Source organism: Acyrthosiphon pisum, chromosome A3, assembly GCF_005508785.2.
Source record: "Acyrthosiphon pisum isolate AL4f chromosome A3, pea_aphid_22Mar2018_4r6ur, whole genome shotgun sequence".
In the NCBI taxonomy this organism is placed as follows: Eukaryota; Metazoa; Arthropoda; class Insecta; order Hemiptera; family Aphididae; genus Acyrthosiphon; species Acyrthosiphon pisum.
Window position 1 is genome coordinate 31243447 of NC_042496.1, and position 20547 is coordinate 31263993.

At 28.1% G+C, this 20547-nt stretch overlaps 1 long non-coding RNA gene across 1 annotated transcript; it reads left to right on the top strand.

Annotated features, from left to right (window-relative positions):
• The first annotated feature begins 1788 nt into the window (after positions 1-1788).
• Positions 1789-7606, top strand: LOC103310694. Its single transcript, XR_511172.3, has 4 exons — positions 1789-2291; positions 6399-6491; positions 6638-6812; positions 7460-7606. It is a non-coding gene; the product is annotated as an uncharacterized LOC103310694 (long non-coding RNA).
• The last annotated feature ends 12941 nt before the right edge of the window (positions 7607-20547 follow it).

Consider the following 20547-nt stretch of genomic DNA (forward strand, 5'->3'; position numbering starts at 1 on the left):
ATTCTATGTATCATTGAATTCAGATTTAACACTTCCATCACAATGACCTACACAATGACGAGGTCCACTTGACACTTACACTATACATCGGAGCGTAAGATGTTCTAGATCCATGCTTGTCATCAACTTTTTAAAAAAAATGTTTAGCAGATCAAAATTCTTTGTAATCACTAATCCCGTTGCTGTATGAAATCCTTTCTCTCAGTGACCGAATGTCTAATCAGTACTAATTGGCAATTTTCAATAAAATGTTTATCTGTTTTGAGTTTTGTTACAATAATACATTGAATAAACCTGCCTTTCGAAATAACAAGAAAATAGCGGTAGGCATTAACAAATAATGACCAAGTACTCAATTGAATATCTAAATAAATCAAAACAATTTTTTTTAAAAATGTAGCGAAAAAGTAGCGTGCTACATTTAAACAATAGCGTTAGAAATAGCACACTACATTTTAAAAAATGTAACTTTAGCGATAGCGAGCTACTTTTGGGGGGAGTAGCAGTAGCGTTGGCGTGCTACAAAAAAAACAGTAGCGTCCCGACCACTGCATAAAACCATGAAAATTATATTCGAAATAATCATTTATCGTTATTCGTTATTATAAACTAGTATCACAACTACAGCTGAAGGCTGAAACTATAGATAATAATTTTATCATGTCATAATAATATCACCGAATAATCATGGTTGAACTTCGAGAGAATAACCAGGTACCAGAAGATCCACCTACCTACCAGATAGCAACTGCCTCGTGATAATAACTGATAACATATTTTGTTTTTTTTCGTAGTGATAACAATCTAACGTTGTTTTTTTTTGGTTTAATATGCGATATCACTAAATCAGCACACTTATATAATTTTTTTCTAGTATTTTATTTTAATATAAATTATGAACATTTTTGAAAGAAAATAGAGGTCATGGAGGAGGCGACTGTCCCATTCGCCCCCCCCCCCCCTCTTGAGGACGCTCCTGAAATCCGATGACTAAAAAAAAACCAAATTTATCACTTTTTAAATTAGCCTATTTTTTCCCCGGAGGTCTAATCTACACACAAACAGTTTATTAATGTATAGATATTTATGTTTATTTTAATAAATAATTAGTTGCTACCAGTTACTCCTCCCAAACAGAATAGCAAATTAGCAACCAAATCAACAAACCACATTAACGCAAAAAAATGTTCCTGTTATGACACCCCATTGGAGGTCATTATAATTATATATCCGAGATAAAATTATCCTATGTTTTACTCTAGAGTCTAGGTCATAAGCAGGGCTCGGAAGTTGTAGCACTATAAATGTTACTTTTCAGCTCTTAAATATTCACTTAAGAACTCCATAATATGCGGTATAAATAGCACAAAAAATATGCATTTGAATTGAAAAAATTAAATTTATTTTAAAAAGTTAAATGTAATTATACAATTTTATAAAATTGTTGGGCTCATAGACATCAGGGACTGTCTGGACTAGTTGAATTATAAACCGTTAACAAAATATATATTAAATTACTTAAATATGTTTGTAAAAGTGTACTTATAAGATCTATTTATTTCCTATTTCCTAACCAAATTAATCATTATTTTCAACATAATGTGATAATTTCCTATATTTTATATAATTATGTAGGTATATGTTATGTTTATTAAGAAAATATGCCTAAAAATAGCACTATAAATCCTAAACTAGCAAAATAGCAATAAAAACAGTAAATATGCAAAAAATAGCAAAATAAAATTTCGTGTATGACATCAGAGAAGTGTGATACATATTTGTGTCTTACTTTGGATGTTCTAGGATGAACCAAGAAAAATATGCATTTGCTACAACTTCCGAGCCTTGGTCATAAGCAACTTGTAAACCAAATTTCATTCAAATCCGTAAAATAACTTTTAGCGTGATTGAGTGACAAATATCCAAACACACAAACTTTCACATTTCTAATATTGGTATGATTTAAGACCTGTATGTTATTATTTAGTCAAAACCATATAATATAACCTTGATAAAAATAATATTCCTATAACGCTAACTTTTCGACCGTTGTCCCGGAAACCTACACATGTACATCGTACACAACGAGTCAATAAAACATTCGTAATTTTTAATTAAGTAAACACCTCGTGGAGCCTGAAAATATACTGATTACATAATTACATCATGAGTGTATCATGTGCAACGCAGAGCGGGATGGCTATAATATAATACAATCGAACGTGTCCTGACTGACTCACTGATATTGCTCAACATAGAACCCAGATAATGATAGTTCGAGGCGAAGCCGGGTAATTCAGCTAGCATATTATATAATATTAATATATTATATATAATATATAATATGATATTCATTAATACAACTTAGACTAATAAATTATACCTTGATGCTAATAATTAAAAATTAAGTAATTAGTATGTACATCATTTGAGGGTATAAAATACTTTAGATCTTGAGCGGATCTATGAATATATAGATTTTACAATTAGGTATGCGTGCTGTTTCAATTATTGTTGTTTTTCTGAAAAATTCTTCGATTTTCCACTTTGGAGTTGGTCTTTGGTAGCGACGATTGGATCTAGTTGGTTGGTACAATAGAATACATTCCCTGTTTTTTTTTCTAGACATTTTAAGTTTAAATTTGTACAAGATTAGTTATTTATAAGCGAAGCATAACGACGATGAAAGTTATTTTGCGGTAATTTAATAATATCATGTTTTGCTTACTGGATTGAATAAGAAACATAAAATGTCTAATTGGTAACTAATATCACATACTGATATAACATCTCTATAAAAAAATATTTTGTGATTAAAAGTTTAGAAGCTGGCTTGATATTATAATATACATTGTAAATTACACTAGCCGATCCCGTGCACTTCGTTTCCCGTTAAATGTACCAACTCAATATTACTCAAACTTTGTTCAATTCGTTGCAATAATAAATATTTTTAATAAAATTAATAATTTTAAATTACAAATTGACATTTGTTATGTTTTAACGTTATAATATAACTTATAATATATATGAAGGTCATGTACTCATCTTCACGTATTATGACATTCAATTGCTATACGATATAAAAAAAAATGTATTTGTTAAATTATTAATTTGAGATAAGCTTAGTTTAAATTATATAGTAAATAATAGTAGATAAAGTAAAAGTAAAAGAGTATACAGTGTACATTATGATAAAAGTTCAATAAAATCGTTTTTTATAATTTTATTTATAAATTAGAAACTAGAAACAGAAAATCACTCTTTATGTGATTTACATACTAATTTAAAAAAAAATAGACTAACTTTTTTTAAACTGAGTTAAGTTTTTTTTTCTATATTAACTTTTAACTTATCGAGTTAAATTTATAATTTGTCAACTGTTAACTTTCAACTTATCGATCTTGTGTCCTCTAAACTTAACTCAACTTCAGTTCATTAACTTGCCCACCTTTGTCGATCAATATTTCCTACCAGTTCACGAAGACGTGGCATTGTTTAAATGCATTGAATGAATACACTGATTTCACGGCAACCAATAATAATTATTATAATAGTTTTAAAACCCATGGCAACCATTTAGGTATAAATAAAAATTTCCACAGTAAATCTCTAGATTATAAGATATTATATTATAAATAATTTCGAACATGAACAATTATCGGGATCTTAATAATTGGTGTAACTAATCACAATATTAAGTGTTTTCTATTGGAGAAATCTAATGGAATTTTATCGCATCTAAAAGGAATTTATTATTTAGGTAGGTATTAATTATTAGATATTCATTCGATTTCTCTCGTGTAGCGATTTCCTTATTTTGCTGTAATTCCTGTAATTCAAAAACGAATAAATGCAGATACTTTAAATTTAAACCATATGTTTATTTTATCGATTCCTATACATGATTAAATTTAAAAAATATTTTGACTAAATTGAAACTGTTTACGGACAATTTTAAATTTTTTAAGTTTTGTTTTCTATAATTGTCTCTATAATTATTTGTTGTGTAAAAAAGTTCAAAAATGTAATACAAAACTCCTAATATATTGGTACAATAGCATTTGAAAAATAATAAAATACATATGCACACATTTTTTTTATAAATATTTTGTTTGAATTTTTACAACATTTATCATATTTCAATATTTAAAAATGATTTTGTAGTTAAAAATTTATAAAATATTCAAGTTTTAAAGCTAAGGATTAAAATGTTAAAACAATGTTCTATGTAAAATATATGTAAATATAAATTACATGTTGTATGTAAATATAAATTATAATTTATAATATCATGAAATGTACTTTGTAATATATCATACGCTAACTGACCGTCTTTATTTAAAATCGTTTTATGTATATAATGGCATTATATCATTGAATTCAAATTTAAAACCATCTATTACAGTGGGCCCACTTGTACCCTAGTATACAGCAGAAAGACATCATACTTACAGACAACACCTACTTGCCCAAATTTTAAAAATTTACTTTTAAGTCATTTGGTTTAAGTTTTACTATAATTCAAAAAATTACTTAAACAATATTATTAACGTATCATGTGACATATCTAGGAGTAATCGTTTCACGTTTGTCACCATATTGTAAATGCACATTATGTTGAACTTTATACTTACACAATTATTATTTTAAAATCCAAACTAAAACCTAAAATTATAATCAAATAAATACATATTACATTTTGCATTATTATTTATACATCCAAAGTCAATTATTGACAGAAGTATTACAGCATACACAGAAGACATACAACAGAGAATGAGGTGTTTCTCTTAAAGATAAAAATAAAACTAACAACATCAAAACGGTCAAGGTTGAACATTAAATATTACTCAAACCAAAAGATGACATAGAGAAATATCGCATATAAAAAGTATCTCATAATTCGTTTATGATAGTAGTACAACACTCGTACTTCGTTTGTTTTTTATGGGCATTACGATTTTCGCGCTGTTCTTCAAACTAAACCCTACCAGGCACTAGCCCATTTCGGGTCTCAACTAGGCCATTTAGGGCATCAACGACCACACATCGTTATGCACATATAGTTAAACATGAACATTTTGCACTAGAAATGAGTGACCTATACCTAGTGAATATAGTTACAAACCACAATGCCACGAATGTCTGATAGTGACCGGTGACTTCAACGCCAAACACCCTATGTGTAACCCTATAGTGGCCTAGTAGAAAAGTCGCACACCAAACACATCTGTTTGGATTTTCTACGATAACGTCCACTGAAATTGAGACTCATCAACACATTTCTCGTCGTCTATGAGATAAAACTGGCCCGTAGATATAACTATATAATATTATGAATCATTGGTTTAATCTTAAATAACGTACCTCAAATTCAATATTGTCCGCATAAGGCAAACATAATATAGGTAGGTATATAAGGTATATTATTATTATAGGTAGCGTAAGTGTGTAACAGAAATACCCAAACCAATTTGATGTGAGGTGTCAGTACCCAATACATTTTCTAGAATCCTATCTGCGAGAGATCGATGATCCAATAGTCTATAGTATCATGTCCCGAAAACAGAATTCATAAAATATTTATAGGGTAGTGAGTAATAATATGGGTAATTAATTATACAGTTTATCCAGTTTTCGTGGACACTCGGATACTCATGTAGATATCCGATAAATATCGCAATTACTCTATATTTCCATAAATCATAATTAAGGTTTAGTTTATTTCAACGATATTCTGTAGGATTAATTTTCTAGTAAAAATCATACATTTAATTTCATATACCTATTTGGCATAATATAATGATAATATTAATTAAATATTCGCAAGTTTCCTCACCACCTTAGTTCTTCATTAAATGATAATTAAGTAGGTATCCAATATTTGTTTCATATTTAATGTTTCATGAGGTTTTGTATAATAGCGCATTTTCTATTGTGGGATCCCTGACCCCGAGTGGTGAGTTAGCCACTTTAGGTGTAACGTATAAATGTGTAATCCACATAGAGAGAATACTATTCCATTAGTAAATTGATATATTTTTTTTTTATCATAACTATCTGAGGTCGAAAAAAAAAAAAAAAGAAACTGATCTATCTTATTCTACTTTTACAAGCCAGAAAATCATTAAAATAAAAACGATAGTTTTATCATATATGCCTAACAGAATTCACCCATTATCCCCTATTCCAATGTCGATCTAAAGACTTAAATAATATTATTAATTATTACTATCATCAACAACCAGTATAAACAGGATTTCCAGTGTCCGACTTGAATAAAAAATCGTTATTTTATTACAATACCTTTTTCAAATATCTAATTTCATCCTAATTGAACATCAAGTCTGTAAAAAAAATCTTGCTTATTTATATGTCAGATTTTTTGATTTCAGAATAAACTACTTATGAGCTGTGAGGAATTTTGTGTTGAATTTTCAAGTTTTTTACCTTAAATATTTCATTCGGAAACGTAATTTATAATGCATGTAAGTTACAATTGTTATAATTTATAACACACTTAAACGTATTTATTTACATGCATACATAATATTTAAAACAAAAAAATATGCATAGTATAAAATATATTTATCATATTATATTTTTTATCCTTGTATATACCATGGTTCAAAAGGAATCGTTATTGCTCTGTCTCCATTCAGCGAGAAACACCAGCTGTGGCCATGTCGTTTAAACTTTAAAAGTTGTGAGTCACGGGTCGGTAATAAACTACATGAAATATGTGTGTCAGCGGTGTATGATTACGAAAAGGAAAAAAACACTTCCGTCTTCATACACGACCCACTCAGGTGTGTATACGTGCATTTTTTTAATAATAACATAAAACAGGATACATTTCTTTAAAACCACACAACAATAAATCGAACATATATTTTAGATATTATGTTGAGAAAAATTTATAATGTAGTTATATATTGAAAACTTAAAAAAATATATATAAGTAAATTATAATTATCGTTTTACAAGCTCTGTTGCTATAAAGAAACACTTTATTTTTCTTTATTGTATACTTGTGTGAATGACTGTATTGGATACTAATGAATTATAAAAATGATTTTAACAAAGATATTACACAATAGTCGTAGTGAAAAGTGTGTGGTTAGTGTACCGCCCACTCCGCTATTTCTGTAAACACCCGTCTACCAATATCGCAGTTACAAATTCTATTTTTAGCTTTAGATTAACTATGGTACCTTATGCGAATAAATCAAAAAACACCTAATATCAATTTTTACCACGTACAATCATAGATAACAAAAATTATCATCCATTACAATGTTGTTCACTACTCCCATTTTATAAACTTCATCATATTGTTATAAATTATTAGAAAATCAATTCAATATTTATTATTAATTAGTAATTCTTCGTGATATAAAATTAAGAACATTTTTTTTTTATAATTAGGATTATAATATATTTTTAACAATCACAGAATGCATCCAGTACGTAAACGAACTCAGCAGCCTCAACCTCCCTAACGACCTAGAGGTGTACTAGACGTGAAAAACCATCACACAAGTATTAAAATTGTTATACAAAACTAAATTATATAACTTAATTTAATGCAAAAAAAAAAAATTAACTAATATAGCTATAATTGTTGCCGATATTAGTTAAGACCAATAATAATAAAAAAAATTACCTATCAAAAATGCATTGACTTTATTTAAACAAAATATTTAATGAGCCCCACTAAACGAGCTCGTGTGGGAAACCACGACTTATACGACAGCTAAATAATAGTTATCGAGTAATCGGGCAGTGTCATATTAATAATAATATTTATATTAAATCATCACATGCTGCTCGAAAACAAAGTAATATAATATAGGTAGGTTACCTACATAGAAAATATTACCATACCGGTAAAGTATTATATATTCACATGGCCAAAAATTGTAATAATACATTTTATTGAGATTTGGTACGCAACAAAAACATTGTTAATTGTTGGTTACTCCCGAAAATTGCACCGAATTTTGTACTCACACATGACTTAGAGAAAATAAGTGATATTGTTACGATATATACTGTTGGAATTCCATATGGGTCTCGTATCTCGTATTATAAAATATTATAACCACCACGATCTTATATGCATACGATACGAAAATTCTTATAATGATTAAGTGTAACCCAAGTGCATATACATAAAACGCCACTGCAGCTACCTATTTAAGGTATATTACAGTGGTTTTCAACCTGTGCGGCGCGGCTCCCAGGGGCGTCGTCGGTTATTATCAAATGAGCCGCGTTGGAAAACTAAAAAAAAATTGTAACAATTTATAGTTTTTGTCATCTACTTTTCGCTGCCGAGTAAGTCTGCACGCCCTTTACATGTTGTACGCACTTGCTGGGTATGTGAGAGATAGATCGGCCGATCGACAGATTTCGTCATTGAATAAAGTTGGATTGAATAATGTAAATTAATTGTTTGTTTTAAATTTGCGTATTGGAGCCGTATATTTGATTTCAAAATCAAAAGTAGCCGTGGACCCAAAAAGGTTGAAAACCACATGGTATATTATATTATATTATACTATTATGTATGATAAGGGTTGGCCAGATGGCATAGGAGGGGGGCACCTTTTGAGGGTCCCCAAACAATTATTTACTCGACAAATTTATACTTATGTTCGAATTATTGTTAGTAGGTAGGCACCTAAATACACACAATAATAATACATCGAAGAAACGAATAAATGAATCTTTTATCATTGACGATCATTTTGGTCGTCTGAAAACTCATACTATTTATTAGTGCAATTTATATGCACACACATATTATATAAGATAATAATATAATATAAACAGTGGCCGGTTAGGTACCAAGATTTATACATGAAATATGCAACAAAACGAAGTACAGCTATAAGCAGTTACGATAGGTCATAACATTATAGAATATATTATTATTATTATGGTTAAACGAAGTAAAATATGTGCCAGCTATATAGGGTATATTAGACCAGAAGCCAAAAATGCAAAAGCATTATGTTTATAGTTTCAGCCAAAAAATACACTTAGGCTATAGATCGAAAACAATCATCTTATTAAAAATTTAAATTAAAAATGTATGCAATTTAGGATTAAAATATAACACTATATAGGTATGTAGTTAATTGAATCGTTTTAACATTTTTATAAGAAACAATTTTTACTAACATTAAGAAAAACTAATTTTTTTAAAAAATAAGTAATAACAAATTATATTGGTTCTACAATATTGATATAATTAAATATTATGATAAATCGATTAGTCTTAGTACTTATTAGCACTTCTTATAATTCCAAAGTCTGAGTTATAATGTAAAATGTTCTACAAGTTATAATAATATTGAATTACTTGAATTAAACTATTTTTTGAAAATAAAATAAAAAATTTAAAATCTCAAGATTGAAATTTTTTCCATACTCACACAATAACATACAATTTACTATCATAATAAATCCAAAATATATTAATTATGTTGCAACATATTATTTTAGTACGTATCTATCGAATACGTATCGATTTTAAAATTTGTATAAAATAATAAATATATTACTGTATATAGGAGCAGTTATGTAACATTTAAATGTTACCAATTCTGGTACCTATAGCCTACGCCCTCAATAATATTAAACGACTCCGTAGGTACTAGGAAAAAAATTTCAAAGAACAAAATACAAGGTAAAATGAACATGTATGTAAATAAGTGAAAAGGGGAAACAAATATAAAGTAAGAATAATACCAACAGGCTACAGCTGTTAACAGTTTATAGTTAATAAAATTGTAATGCGAATGTCGGAATGCTGCAAGAAGGCCGTACTATACCTGGACCCGAAATTAACTATAACAGCTGAAAAATTCTTGCGATTCCAATTTACGACATCATTACAAATTTTATGGTAAATTAATAGTACCTATAGTAATGCATTTGTACCAAATTAACGATTAAAATCATACTCAATATGTGTTTGGTTCAGCATTCATATTTAAGTTCCCTGCACCAAGCTAACACTAATCCACAGAGAAAACATCGAATGAAGAAAAATCCTTGGAATATTTCAATAAATTTATGTTTTACAAAATAATTTAAATAATTATAATATGTATTTAAAGCACAATTTAATAATCGTTTGTTTAAGACACTTTTTTGATCGAACAATGGTTTACTAGTAACTGATTGCGTAATAAAGAATAAATAAATATGACTAAAGAGTGGAACGTAAATTAGAACCATACTGTATTTTGTTTTACAATTTCTATACTACACCTAAACAGTAAATTGAATACATAATGCCATCTAGTGGACTGAAACTTTGTGCGTGATAATAAAAAAAAATCATTTCACACACTGCAATGTGTACATGGTAATCGTTGGACGCTTTAATGTCCAATTGAAATTTGTTCCTGTCTCTTTAAAAATGGACTCAACTTCTTATAATACATTTTCTGGCCTGAGGTGTTAAAATTCAAAATTTTATAAATTCTTAAATACAAATTAGTATACACATTTTCAAGATTTTCGAGATCCTGATATAACACATTATATCATGAACATTTTTTTTTAACTTTAAACGCTCATAAAAAAAAACAATTTTGATATTTTTTAATTTGGGTAGGAACAATATAATATAAAATATAAATGATTATTTTATCATGCATAAATCGAAAAAAAATACTAATAAAAATTAGACAAATTCAACTGTCTATAAATATCAAAGAACAAGGAAAAATATATTTAATATTAAATAGAAAATGCTATTATAAAATGTAATATTTGCTAAAAAATGTAAGCCCGGCAGTTTTAAAATTTTGAATAGGTAATACAAATAATATTTGGTTATGTCAATAACTTACTGACATTGAAAAAAATGCCGGTATACCTATCTCTATTTTTTCACCAACCTTTTAAAAAGTATTGTGAATTTTATTTTTGATCTCCTTAAAGTACCAACTAGATCTAATTTTCTACCAGACACCACCCTTCTAATATTTATGATCGTAGCTTTTTTTCAACCATAATAAGCAGTGTCATTAGACACAATAAAAACACATAATTGCAAAACCAAAGCATTCGTTGCTGTGCTCAGAATCTAACAATTTTAACAGCGTTGAATTCTTGTTCCTTGGGCGGATTTCATTAAACTCGTCCAAGTTTGAGAACGACTCTTGAAAATTAAAATTCTGAACGGAGATGGGAATATATATATATTGATTTTAGAAAGTTTTTCTGTTTTGTATGTACATTATACACTATTAACGCTAGAGTGTTGCTCCGGAAGTTTTGTGTAGTAGCAACTTTTGAAATCAGTAGTTTAATCTTATAGCTGATACTTTGAACAGGCTTATTTTGGTTGCTCTAAAAAGAAAGACTAACGGAATATTAAAAGAAAAAGTTCCTATAGGCATTAGAAATATAAGTACAAAATATCTTATAATAACATGGGCTTAAATAAAAAGAAAACTATTTTACAGGGGAATTGCGTTAAAATAATAAATAACTGAAATATTAAAATCGTATATATTGTTTAACCAAAATCTTACAAATGGTGCTTGAAGTATTAAATTTAGTCAATAAGTATAGAAAAAATAACGCATAATGATAATATTGTGTGATATTATATATTTATTATTTGTGTATTATATGAATCCAAATAATGACGCGTTTGCAAACTTTAAGATTTCGAGTGGAAGCGAATACACTGTAGGTTTTCTAATGATGTGTATTTATCTTTTAATTAATTTGAACATTTTGAACATTACATTTCCATAACGGTTAACAAACTTTTTAATTTTCAAATTCTGTATTAAAGATATTTCACCTTTTAATACGAAGTGAGCATAATCAACATCTCCTATTCCTTTTCCTATTATAAATAATATAATATTATAGGTAGGTATCTATACTGTCGATTTTATTATTAGTTTAAATTATCGTATCATATATATTTAAAAATTAAGTATACTTTATTTACCGAGAACATATTATTCATTATCTTTAAATGTTTTAATAAATGAAATTGTGCTGCACTTATTTAATTCCATCAAACTCAGGTGTTTAAAATACGAAGAATTTTTAATTGCTATTGCATTTTCATTCCACTGAAGTTGCAAATTATCTTTGATAATGTCCGTGAAATCATTTTTCGATATGCTAATCAATTCCACCGTACCTATTTATGTTTATGAATACATTTCAAATAATTATAATTTGATACTTATGAATATTATACTTGTATTATAACATAATTATTATAATGGTAAACCATATTGTAAAATGTATTCAAATGTACAATAATACTTAATATGGATCGGTTGTATGGGACCCTCAAACGGACGCTGATGAATTTATATACTAGAACGTATCCAACGAAAATTTTATATTTTGTAAAGTTTACATTAATTAACCCCTGCAGCCTATCTTACGATTTCACAGTCCCGTTCTCCTAAAGCTCGATCCTTAGTATTGATCGTCGATATGCTCTCAACATTTCATTCCTCCAAAAACCCATCTCTGGTACCATTGATCCGCCCTCCCTTTTTTCTCATAAATTTAAAAATACCAATCAGAAACACTCGAAAAATATCCAAAATTTCCATACATCTCAATTCCACTAATTATTTAAGGAAGTAGCCGTACATGAAACTTGCCAATGCAGACCTCGAGGTATAAGATCTTATTTAATTTGGTTTAATTCTGACAGCCTTCAATATTTAATGATACGTTATTTAATATCTTACTATATTATGTTTTTTTTATAATTTTTTATATGGTTACTGGAATACGAACCACTGTAGATACGTTATTATTTATTAACTATTAGGTGCAAACTTGTATCTCTCTAATAAATAAATAAGGGAAAATTGGTAAATTCAATTTTACCGACCAAATATTAAATAAGTTGCATGAATTGAAATATTATAAGAAAGATTAAATTCGAAATAAACTATGAATTTCCATTGTTATGTTTTATGTATATTATCTTATGTTATTTCATAATACAGTATCTATAATGTTTATTATATACATAGTAGGTAAATATAATAATATTTCGCATGATCAATTAATCTTATAAGGATATATAATTTGTTTTAAAAAAAATATTATTTATGCTCTATTCAACAATAATTACAAAACAAATTTTAGGGTTACATATTTTGTAATCCAACAAACCTCGCACTTTATTGTCATACTATTATATGCAAACTAAATAAATTATGTCTTAAATATGTTTATACCAATATTGAGACTTAATTGGTGCAACATATTTCTATTGAGAATTTTTTATGTACATAGTTACAAAGTTACAAATTTACAACATAGAGGCATTTTTAGAACCAATAAAATTTTTTAGTATCCCCATAAAAAAAATGTTTACTTAATGATTGTACATAGTTGGTTCTAAGTGTGTTAAACATAACAGCACTTTCGCCAAAAGATTGTTTTTCCTTCAATTTGCAACGTTCAGTGTTCTCCATTAAGTTTAGTAACAGAATTTCATACATCTTCAGTACCTAATTAACATATGTCCTTTGACAATCAAATACATATTTGTCGATAAATTAACCCTATTTCAGTATTCATCTACCAGGGCCACGTTGCCCTTCTGATTAGAGCCATTTTAATTTCCTAAAAATAAATTATTATTGTATACCTAAAATATTACTATACATTTTAAGATTAATCCAAAGTTTCATATCGATGTGTATTATGGCATTGGTCTGGATAATGTGGAACCACTAACCAGTAATTTCTTTAAAATCGCTGCGGGGCGGTGGTATATGTGTACGGTTTTAGAACGTTGCCGCTGTAGTGACGAGTGCAGCACGTCATAACTACAACAAATTCGTAATATTTTTACCAAAAACACGATTTTGTACTTTCAAGTTTCAATATTACCCAGGCTTCATTGGTTTTATAAACAAGTTATTTGTAACTATTGACTTGGAGAATTTTTTTGTCATTTGTATTATTGAAACTTCTCACCTACTCCCCTCAATCTCATTCTGCTTACCCCATAAGAAACCACTCACTTTTTACATTTAATTGCACCCCTACGCACGGTCGCCACCCTATAAATAGAATGCTCCACCAGCCTAATAACTTATTTTAGCTGTTCAGCCTTCTATTACTACTACTTTAGTTAAACATTATAATATTATTTGTACCTGTTTTGGCGATCCCATAATTGTATTTCCTCTTAAGGTGGGTTTCCACTACATACGTGTACGTGCATATATTGACCGGATACGTTCGCTATGAACGGTCTCACAAACGTTTCCCATCGGTTAATATGGGTTAGCTCGGTTAGAATTAGTAACATATTAGTTACCTCATATATTCTTATGATTTCAATATTGTTATCAATGTAGAGCCGTGTAGTACCCTTGAAAAGTTGAACTGGGTCCAACTCCATGGTATCATGCAGGTCAAGCCTGTGCGGTAAGAACGTAAAACACTCTGGTGTACCAAAAGGTTACCATGTTTACCAACCAATCACAAAAAAGTATTTTTATGAACGTACATGAACACGTATGTAGTGGAAACCTACCTTTATACACTGTAGTTTCACTAATATTCCAATACCATTTGTTACGAAAAGTATACATCATCGAATTCCGTGTGTCGTCAAAAAATAAGTAAATAATAAGGTACAGTTACTAACCTTTTTTGTAAAATCGTCATGATGAGATAAACTCGTAAGACTCATATTAAATACCTACCTACTTCTTTTAAAAAATAATTCATTTAAATATAAACGTAAATAAAATACAATTTTGATACAACAAGCAACTGTGACTAGGTAACTATGCAACGCTACAATGTAAACATTCTATTTTATTAAATTTGTCAAAATTATTGGGTGATAATAATAATTTTAAAAAAAAAACCTATAGATGTCGAGTGTGTGATGAAAGTTGAAACGCTTATATTTATATTTTATTATCACCAATTAAAAGGCTGTATGTCAAAATGTACGTCCAGCAGTTACAATTTTGTGTTGTTGGCTTAAATATCTACTTAAATATTAGAGTGAATTGCGGGCATAACCTATTATCAAACTTAAATGTATAAGAAGATTATTTTTGTTTTTCGTAAGTTATTTACGATGTTTTAATTTTTAAGTGAGTTATGGCTTTATGAGTACCTAATACCTATGTACGATATTAATATTTGAAAATCAGAAAATACTCAGGTAAATTATCTTAAAAATATAAATTATTGTAAACGACCAACGAAAGTATGTTCTTTGTTGTCTGACAGATAATGTTCTCACATTTAAATTTGATAATAGGTAAATTCACTTTAATATTTTTTTTTTAAGATCCTACTTATTTTAATGGGTTAAGAACACTGAACAGCACATAATCATAATATAAGTACTATATTATATACTAATAAAGTGACACAAGTAGACAGTATAGTCACTCGCTACGACGCTAAGCTTACTAGGTCCGATCGCCAAACTCGAAGTCTCACAGATAAAACTATAAAAGTTATTAATATTATAATGAACATCGAACGATAATATTATAATATTATAATATATAATATAATATTATTACCTAGGTATCGTATAATTTATTAATTATAATCATTATAATTACATGTATGTAAGACGTATAATACCGAAAAAGGTTTAAAAATTAAAAATCATGAACACATAATAAGCAAAAGCTATAATTTTTTGCTGGTTTAAAAAATTTGCCGCTTGGGGTATTTGCCCATTTCGCCCTCCCCTAAATTCACCACTGGACGCAGGTAATGTTCTTAGCATAAATAATTCGGTAGGTAATAGCCGTATTCACTTTAATATTAATAGTAACAACAGGGGGTTGGTTCTGCTCGACATAAATTTGCTATGTTGTGCATGGGTCAGAGAGAGAAACCAAACGGTACACTGACATCCTCCTAATATTCATACTCAAGGTTTGAATATGTAATACAAATTACAAGATTCCTCGTATTAAGTTTGTTTTAATTGAATTGAAAAAAAATTTAACGTGATCACATACATTTTTCTATGAGTGATTGAATTTAAAGAAATATATTGTAATATAATATATCGTCCACTCATCCCAAAGATGGTTTTTGGTTCTTTCACCGTCAATGTACAATATTGATTCCACATATTATTTCACATTATTTTTAATTTAATATTGCGAGACACTAAAACTAAACAAACGAACGATGCGTTTACTAACTTACTCTCGATAATAATATGGCAGTGAAGTCTTATACTTTAATTGGTCTGATTGTAAATATTATACTATTCTAGATTTCCCGAAAAATTATTTTTTCTATCTTCATAAAATTTTACTCACTGTATTATTATATTATTTTACTTTTTCCATTATTAACGGAGACCGGTTTTCGTGTCGGAAAAACGAGTATTGTAGTAATTGGGTGTCAGTGGATAGGAACTGAACCGTTGGATTGAACAAAATGTTATATTTTGATACTTAAAATGTTCCGATCAGGAAAACCATGATCTGCGATGTGTAGGTATATTTTGGACGATTGTGCATGGTTTTTGTTAAACTACATTTTCTAATCGATTTTCTATATTTCGTTAACAACAACGCCATCTATGATCCGATAATGTAAATTGCTAAAGGGTGGATAAAAGTGGAACAAATCGCGAGTTTTTGTTGTAATGTTAGTTTTATGGAAAGATGTCGTTGTCAGTATTAAAATAGCGACGAAATAATATTATTTATAGCAAAATAATGAAGGACATTTAGATACCTATTGTATGAGTATCTAAATGTAACTTACTAAATAAACTCTATCTGTAAACAATATTCACTGACACTCATAAATTGTGAATAATTAATATTTATTTTTTAATATAATTGTTGGTTACTCATTGTTGGTAAATCGTTGTGTGAAGCGAGAAACGTTTATACGTATAAGATAGGCAATTACGATGAGCTCAATGAGACCTATGACATCACGCAGATATTCTACATTTCTTGATATCTAAAAGTAATATTATTTTTTACATCGAATTTTCACCAAACAATTTCATACAGCCATAGATACAATAATTTTACAATTAAAAAAAATGTAATGAAAATTGTTTTGGTGTTATGTCCTCTTTAATGTTAAAAAATTTAAAAAAATATATATTAAATATATACAAATTTTGTTTAATTATTTTGAATACCTACTTTTAAAAGAAAGTATTATTTTAATATGTATTTTAAATACAAATTACACCAAGTATTTAATTACGTGTTCTAAATACATTTGAAAAGTATTCTTAAAAAGGCTTTAATCGGCCGTCTTCGTATAGAGTAGGTCAAGTGTAAGTCGGAGATATTTTAACATGCACTTGAATTATGAAAAAAAAATGTTCGTTGCGAATACGCGTCTATCATCAGTGGCGTAATTACGGTGGGGGGATTTGGGTGTCGTATTCCCCCCTGACTTTTTTTTTGAACCTAGCAAACCATATTTAAATTTTAAGTAATTATTCAACCATAAACATTAAAGTTTATAATAGGTATTAGGTACTTACTATAATCTAATAGATTGTGTTAAATCCGTTTAAAATTTAAAACCGTAAATTAACAAACACAATTCGACCATAAGTGATTATAATAGGTATCGTCTTTATTTTTAATTTTTGTTTTTCAAGTGAAATTAGTTTTTACAGAAAAAAAACTGTCACGGATTGATATATCTCGTACCATGAGCAATCAATCACGAGGTTGTGGGTTCTATTCCGGTCGTGAAAACTAGCTTTTCTGAATTTTTTCAGATATATTTATTTATTTGTTATTTTTATTTTGTACAAAACAAACAATAGAAACGTGTGTGTCGTGAAAGCCGACCTTGATGGTTTTTTTGCACCCTCTGTAAAGAAGTTTCACTTCATCTACACCAGTGGCGTAATTTGGTCAGTCATGTTTGTGGGGTTAATTGAAACATTTACATTGGTATTCCTTAATTCAATATATTTGTGAAACAGTGATTAATGTTTATTATGAAATAATATATTTATTTTAGTTATGTATGCTAGCATAGGGGAGTCGAGTTTTTATCCAATATTTCTATAAAATATACTATAGTTTACCATACGATACCTAACCGATTTCACGTTGCAGTACCTATAAGTTATACCCTGAGCAACCGATGAACAATAAAATAAATTACGTCACCACCGCAACCAAAAGAAAAACGGACCAGCTAATTCTGGATGCAATTTTTTTTCGTAAGGTTGCCCCTAGCAACCAGATGCATAATATAATAATTATTACGTTACTATAGCGACCTCATTGATACATTTTCTTTGATCAAAGTTTACTATAAAAGTAATTAAAATTATATCTATGATTCAATGTTTTTCCGTGTAGCACACTTTTTTATAACACGAGTTTATCTTGGAAATACATGTAACTCAAACATTTAGTAAAAAAAATCTGAACAACATCTTAACTACATTAAAATAATATTGACAAGAAGGCTACTATAGGTAGGTACGAGTTAGCTACCTAATATTTGTTTATGATTAGTCAAGCACTTTCTTTAACGAGTGGCTCGAATAAATCAACCAGAACAAATATAAAAGTGTCAAACATTTAACGCCAGTCGTAAAACAATTCTAGAATTCATCATACACACAAATAAAATTTATGATTACAATTTAATGCCCATACATCAATTTGGAAAAAAAACATTAAAAGTAATTTTACAATTATTATGTCTTATATGACCTTTGATAACAAATATATTCTTCAAGGCCTCATACTAAATCAAACAAGATTATATTTTTAAAAAAGGTGGTCAGGTGGGTGCCGCTTTACTATACAGTAGTTATCAAGAATATCTTCATAATGGATGTGTTATATTTGAATTCAATGATAAATCATTGTATACGAAAAATTATTCTGAGCGGAGACGTTGTGCCAGCCTTGCATACTCATATAAATAATCAAATTTAATAGATAAAAATATTAATAAATATCTTAAATATCTCATGGCTATAAATAGCTTAACTTTCCGGTGAACTTTTTCTTTTTAATAAAGGTGGTAAAACTTATTAGGAACCTTCTATTAAAATTTCTCATGTCTGCTATGAAAAGAAAAACTTTAATGAATTTCTAACTTAAAAAAAATTTACAAAATTTGAAATATTTTACTGTGGATATAAATGGCTCGTAAAGAGTCAAAATTGTTTGAAAGTTGTATCATGTATGGAAAATGCTAATATAAATATTTGATAAACATTTCAAGACTCTACGATTATTCGTGTTGGAATTATAATAAAATCTCAAAAATCGATTAATGGGAATTCGATCATTACCGCTGTTTATCGTAAAATGTATAAGTTTAAATGGTCATGAAAAATTAATCTTCCTTTTAAGTATACCTATTTTTATAGGTAGAAAAACGTATGTAATCATCTATTAAAATTTTTAAACTTAACTAGAAAAAGAAAAACTTTTATGATTTCTATAACTGAAAAATAATTTATATTTTAAACATTTCACTTGGCTATAAACAGTTCAAAAAAAGTCAAAATTGTTCGAACATTTTACCATATATGAAAAATTGTGATTTTAACATTCGGTGAATTACAAGCAAATATGAAAAATTGATAGATGTTAATTTACCAATGAAAATCCAATATCGTAAAAATGTTAAATTCAAACGCTCATAAAAAATTAATAATACTTTCCAGTAAACTTTTCTTTTGTTGAAAGTAGAAAAATTTGTAGGGAATCTTTTATCAAAATTTCTAATGCTAGCTATGAACGGAAAAACTTTTATGAATTTCGAACTGAAAAATAGTCTGATCAGCATTACATTTTCAAGCTTTTTTACCAAGTTAAAAAGTTTTTATCAAGAATAATCTTAAAAATAATTACAAATTTCTTGTTAGGTGGCACTGCTAGGAGCCTTCATACTCTACAATTAATGTTCCTAGGTCAAATGTTATTTTATATCACCACACCTATTTATTATACCTTGTCGTATAGATTGTAAATATATATTAATAAATTTAAAAAAAATATTTACAAAATTTTAATTTTTCAAGGCTATAACTAGGTAAAAAAGAATCAAAATATTTTTAAAATATTACCGATTGTGGAACATACTTATATAAATATTTGGTGAAAATTTCAAGAGCCTACGGTTATTAATTTTTGAGTTACACCAAAAAAATAAATCAATTTTTTCAAAAATTGGTTATTTGTAGAATTTACCATTATTTTTGTTTTTCTTGACGCTTTCTTAAACTGCAAGGAATTTTCGATTTTGTCTTCCCAAAAGTACCAAATAGATTCTCTTTTCTATCAGAAAAGATGCTGATTTCGAAAATTGGAGCATTTTTACTAACCAAAATGTTAATATACCTATTATGCATTAATTAACAAAATGTCAAATTATTGTTTCATAAAAATATACAATTGAAAGTTATATAATCGCACTATAAGATGCACTTGGTGATAATTTAAAAAAAATAACCAATTCATTTTTAAATGAGCCAAGTTAATATTTTTCTCCATATTAACTTTG